This window comes from Euphorbia lathyris, chromosome 1, assembly GCF_963576675.1.
Source record: "Euphorbia lathyris chromosome 1, ddEupLath1.1, whole genome shotgun sequence".
Classification (NCBI taxonomy): domain Eukaryota; kingdom Viridiplantae; phylum Streptophyta; class Magnoliopsida; order Malpighiales; family Euphorbiaceae; genus Euphorbia; species Euphorbia lathyris.
In genome coordinates, this window is record NC_088910.1 from 139,133,316 (window position 1) to 139,139,589 (window position 6,274).

Sequence of the window (6,274 nt, forward strand, 5' to 3'; positions counted from 1 at the left end):
TTTTATTTAATTTATTTCCTTCTTCTATTTATTTTTACGTTATAGTTTTTATTTGTTTAGTTATTCATTTATTTTATCACGTTTTATTTAATTTAGCGTATTTATTTAATTTTTTTGTCTCGTGTTGAATAAAATGTGGTTTTGTTTTAAAATAAAAAACCTCGTTTTGATATCCCAATACGCCGTGATCCGATAAAAAGGTAGTTCGGGTATTAAAGACGTTGTAATTATAAGTTGTAATTTAAAGAATTTCCAAATAACATTTTAAAATAAAAACGTCGTTTTAGGAACGTCTGTTATTGACTATGATCCATTTTTGGTAGTTCGGAAATCCAAGACGATTGAATTAGATTTAATTTAAAGCTTTTGAATAAATCTGGAAATAATTGGAGTGCTGCTGTAATTTGCCATTTCTGTCACTAATTGCTGTTTACCGACGGATTTTCCGTCGGTAAATCTGCTGGAATGTAAAAAATGCTGTTTTAGTCCCTCTTTCTCAACTTTTAAGTTTTTGATCCTTGGTATACATATATATAGTTATGTAATATATACTTTTAAACTATTTTTTAGATATTTGGTACCTATAGTTATTTAGAACGTCTATATATTATTTTTCATTAATTTGATCTATTATAAGTATATGTATATATATATTTCCTTTTTCATTCATTTGAGTTATATTGGATTTTATTTTAAATGTTATTTACTTGAGCATTTTGAAGATAATTAGTAAATATTAGTGGATAAATATATATTATTTTTGACATTTAAAATTACATTAGTTATGTATATATATAGTTTTGGGATATTTGGGCTATATTAGTTATTATTAAATAAAACTATTTTGGTGACAAATGTTATTTTCTTATCTAGGAGTTTTATTTACTATTTTCACATGTTTAAATTATAAATGTATTATATTTAGTATTTTCATATATGTATTATATAGTCTCTTTTCATTAACTTTTATTTCATATTTCCTTTTTGGATTAAAATGTATATATATATGCTTATGTTATTTTCTTTATTCTTTTGGGCCATTTAGGGGTCCATGTTTCAAATGGGCTTTATTTGGGAGTGAATTTTGGTTTAAATACGTTTATTATTGCAATTATAACAAGTAGAGAATCCACTAAGGAAAAAGGGGAAAATAAATCACAAAAAGAGTTTTCAATTTAATTATTTAAACTAATGAGTTTTTAGAAGTTCCTAATATAAATAAATAGTGTTTTCTTGACATTTCAAAATTGTTTCCCAAAACATCACGCTTTAAAACCTTAGTCCGTTCCAACGACGGATTAAGCGAACCTTGTAATTAAAATCGTTTTCATTGTAAATAATGAAGTTTTGAATCGTTTTCTTAAATGATTTGTACAAAATAAAATTGACTTGTATGTTTAACCACGTTTTCTTATCAAAGGTTTTTATCTCAAACGCTTTCAAACACTCGAGTCGTTCCAACGGCAATTCGGGTGAACTTCATCAAACGGGGTTTTAAAACGCACCTAAATCGTTCCAACGGCGATTAAGGTACAAACCATGAAAATAAATTCGTTTTGGGGAAATAAGTTAGCATAGAATTAACACGCAACACGACATGTAAATCACGTTGTAACTAAATCACTTCTTTCTTCCCCCCTCTCTTTGTATGAGTATTAAACTGGTGTAAATGGGTGATTCTTTTCAATAATATATGCTCAAAACGGTTTCTAAAAAGAGAAAGAAAAGGTTTCAAATGAATTTTAAACTTAAAGAAGTATATGATTAGTCCGTTATCGCCTAACATGCTGAGTAGGAGGCCGGTGGTTCATAACCGGGCGATGTCGGGGTGCCTAGTAGCCTTTCTCCGGAAAGGAGCTAGCCTTCTCGGCTCGTACCTAAGTTTCCCGAACCCACACCGGTCTCCCGCAAGGGATCGGTGTTCATTTTCCCATTCATGGGTGGCGACTCTTCTATATCTCCGAGCTCCGGTCCTGCCGAGCATCTTGATTCCACGATTGGTTACTTTCGGCGCCAATCACCGCTTACGTCGCCATGAGGTGTCCACCCCCCGGTCCACCCGGGAGATTAGGCCGCGGCACCTCGTCTAACAAGTGGCGACTCTGCTGGGGAAGCGAGAAATTTGATTCCGGAAGGCGTGTATTAGGCCCTTAACGGGGACGGATCGTATTATTTCTTTTCGTATGCATTCATGTGCATTATTGCAAACCTTTTGGGTAATTTCCACGAAACCTCTAGCGAGAGTCCATTCGTCGCTCGAAAGAGGCTAGTGTAAGTTCCCCCTTACAGTAAGGCACCAAAGGGTCCCCATCCATTCGTTAGGGGCGAATTTGTGCGGTCCTGTGAGGTCCCGCGCTCAGCCGTGTCAGCATATAATAGCCTTAGAAGTTGCCATAGGATTACCCGTTACTATTTTTGATGTGATAAATGAATCAGTTCGTGTTTTCAAATCGCCATGATACGTGTCTAAATCCTAAAGTATGTAAAGAAAATGAAATGATGCGTTAATATATACTCTTGAGTCGACATACTAATTACTCTAAAACATCGAAACGATTTAAACTAAAGACGACTTAGTCATCTCGTATGAATGAACATGTGCGGCCCGCCTTGTCCCTTTCTGTGTCCCGACGAAGGCACATGTTCAGGAAATGCGTTACGACGTAAGCACGTATTAGTATGAATCGGTTTGGTGTTGAGGATAGTTATACTTCGATTCAAAAGACTATATTAACAGTAGCCGTTATTCACATTCTTTAAATAAATTGGGATAAAACGAGATCATAACGAAACGAAAACGAAGAACATTTCTGTTTCGAACGACCTTGTCGTAACGTGAAAAGTTTCGCACAAGTAGCCCGTCCCTTCCGAATAAAAGACGAGCTTTTACGTTATGTCCCGTGTCGTTCTTAAGAGAAATGGACGTGTCCGCAGAAGTGACTAAGAAAAGAAAAGCGAAAAATGAACTAAACGACCAAAATCATTTCGAATTTACGATATATGTCAATCCCGAGCGTAGTTAAAGAAAATAAACCAATGCCGTTGAATACGTGCCTCGAACGAGTGTATACCCCGTTTAAAATCTCGAAGCCGAATTAAGCCAAACCATATAATTGCGCCATATGGACGAGACTGCGGGTTTTGACTAACGACTCGATCATTTCGACCGTTACCAAAACTGCAAGAAATATGGCCCGATGTACGTGTTTGCTTAATTCGTGCCTAAAGGAAAGAGAACGGTGATATCCTCGCTTTGAATAAGCATGCGATTCAACGAAACGTTGATTTTCTATAACCACACTAAGATGATATATCCCGTGGATTGGGAAGAACAACGAACTATTGCTAGCCGAAAGGTTACCGTACGCTCAAAATAAGGCTCGCCGTCTTTTCACGTAGCTAAAATGAGCAAACGGATCCTCAACGCTAAGAACAAACGCGTTACGCGATGAGTCCGTTCCCTAAAATAAAATCCAAAAGTGATTCCATCACTAAATAAACATGTGGTTACGTCTCTCGATAGATCCAAAAGATCCCATTGTAATCCAAAAATCGAGACACGAACCCGCGCGAACAAAAGGGAACAAGTCATTGACAATAACGAACGATTGGACTAGAAGAATAACTCGTACCACGTCTAAAAACTGAGATGCGCTCAAAGGGAGTTAAAACCCGAACTAATGCGTCTCACGAAAGAACGAAAGACGAGTTATTCCGAAAGGACAATCCGACTTGGTCGATTTCTTAGTCACTGAACGTTGATACGTCAAAACGAACTGTATTATATGGTGAATGATTTATTTTTTCGCAATAATCGACGGCATCACGCGTCCCCTAGACCGCAATGAGAGCCCCAAACCAAAATCCTAGAAAAGAGACTTGGACCATCGAGTGTGTGGAGAAATAAGGATGGAAGAGAGATGATGTGATGATTGTGATTGTTATCTAACGTTTTCTTTCCCTTATTGCGATCTACTTACGCATTATGTTCGATTTTCGCTAACTAGTTTGTTTGTATAGATTTATATCTTGTTGTACATCAGTCGAGTCAAATTTAAGTTATAATGCGTTCTATTCTTAACGAATCATTGCAATCATACCATATAGAGCGTTGCATGCTAACCGCATTGCGTGCAGCCATTCTAGGTTTCGTAGATTTAGGACGTGTTTATTAGGAAAGTGAGAAAGAGTCGACCCCAGCGTCGTGTGTTATTCAGGAGGCATACTAGTTATGTCGTGACGTATCCCATACGTCTTTGCCTTGTCGTACCTATGTGTTGGGACGCATCCTATGCGTCCTTGGCACGTCTCGCGCGTCTTCACCGTGTCGTTTGTATGCTAGCTAGGAGGCATGTCCATTATGTCGTGACGTATCCTATACGTCTTTGCCTTAGCATACCTTATGCATGGTAGTGTACCTCGTATGTTTCTTCAGTGTCATAGGCACTAGTCAGAAGGTACAACCCTTATGTCATGGCATATCCCATACGCCTTTGTTTTGGCATATCCAGTATGTCACGACACCTCCAATATGTCCTTACCCTGTCAAGAGGCGTACTGTTCTCTCGTGACGTATCCCCTATGTCCTTGTTGTGTCGTGTCATCACGCGTCCACCCGTCAGGAGTCCCACTTGTCATGTGGTGACGTATTCCTTGCATCTTTACTTTGTCGTACCCCTGAGGACGTAACGCACCCCCATGCATTTTCCATTAATCATTCAGACACCGATCAAGGGGCGTACCCGTTATGCTATGACGTATACCACATGTCCTTTCCCTGTTGTGCCTCGTATATTATGATCCATTCCTTGTGTCTCTACCACGTCATTACACACCGGTCAGAAGGGGTACCATGTGTGTCATAACGCATCATGTACATCTTCGCCTCATTCCTTGCGCCAAGCAAGGGGCATGAGTTGCATGCCCCATATGTCAGGGCATATCAGGTGCTTGTTCACCATGTTATATACGCTAGACGAAAGGCATACCATTTGGGCCGTGACGTATCCCATACGTCCTTACCTCGTCCCATCTTCCATATCGTGAAGTGTCCCATGCGTCTCCATCACGTCAGCTATAGACCAGTCAAGACGTGTACTCGATGCACCACCATGCATCACGTACGTTCGGGTATTGTCAAAGTTGTACATCGCGATAGGTCGCATATGCATCTTCCATATCAGATACACTAGTCCAGAGCCATATCCCGTGTAACAGAAGACATACCCCGTATGTCGTGGTGAATCTCGTGCATCTTTACCATGCCTCACATACCCGTCAAGTGGAGCACCTTTAGACCTTGAGGTATTCCCTACGTCTTCGTCGTGTTATACTTTGTGTGGGATACGCCGTGCACATCCTTATCGTCTTGTTTATACCATTAGAGAGTGTACCTAGTGCATCGTGACATGTCACATGTGCCTTCACCATAGTGTTTACGTCATCTAGAGACATATCCCATGTGTCGTAATATATCCCGCATCCCTCTATCATGGTTAGGACTTGTTTGGTGGTCATACCCCGCTTATCCTGACATTCGCATCGTGGGGCAGGTCCCGTATACTGTCCGCACGGTCAACTCAAGACATACTAGGTGTGTCGCCATGTATGTCGGTTGTTCAAAAAAAAAAAAAAAAAAAAAATATCACGACGTCGGTTCCCTCGAGACTCGAATTAACCATTCATCACATGCCTCATACACGTCCTACTTATGCCTCAAGACATACCATGTATGTCGCTACGCCTTAACCAACACATCTCAAGATTATGACTGGCACCTTGATCTCAAATAGAACCATAATCGCACGGGTCGTCGTCACCTCCCTTTCGTATCTCAAGACATACCCACAGATGTCGCCACGCTATACACAATTGCCCAGGTGATTCCAAATTACGTTGTTGTATTATCCATGCCCCTCACCTCATAGGTTGCCATCATGACCTTCGTACGCTAAGACATGCCACATGTGTCGGCGCGCCGTGCACCTATACTCCAAAGTTACGTGGTTGTAAGATCGAAACCTTAGGGTCGAGTGAACTGTTTCACACGAATCTCGTTTACCTGTCGTCATTCGCATTTGGGGAGGCAGTCCATACGTAGCACCTCCATATTTCAGAATTATGGGCAATACCCTAAACTTCGAAACAAACCCTTGACTGGTGTGTTGTCCACGCTTCCCATTTATACCTTTAGGTGCGCCATGTGGGTCGTCATAGCGTCCCTTCGTATTTACGTCATCCCACTGTCCGGACCCCAGGTTCACATTGACCCTCT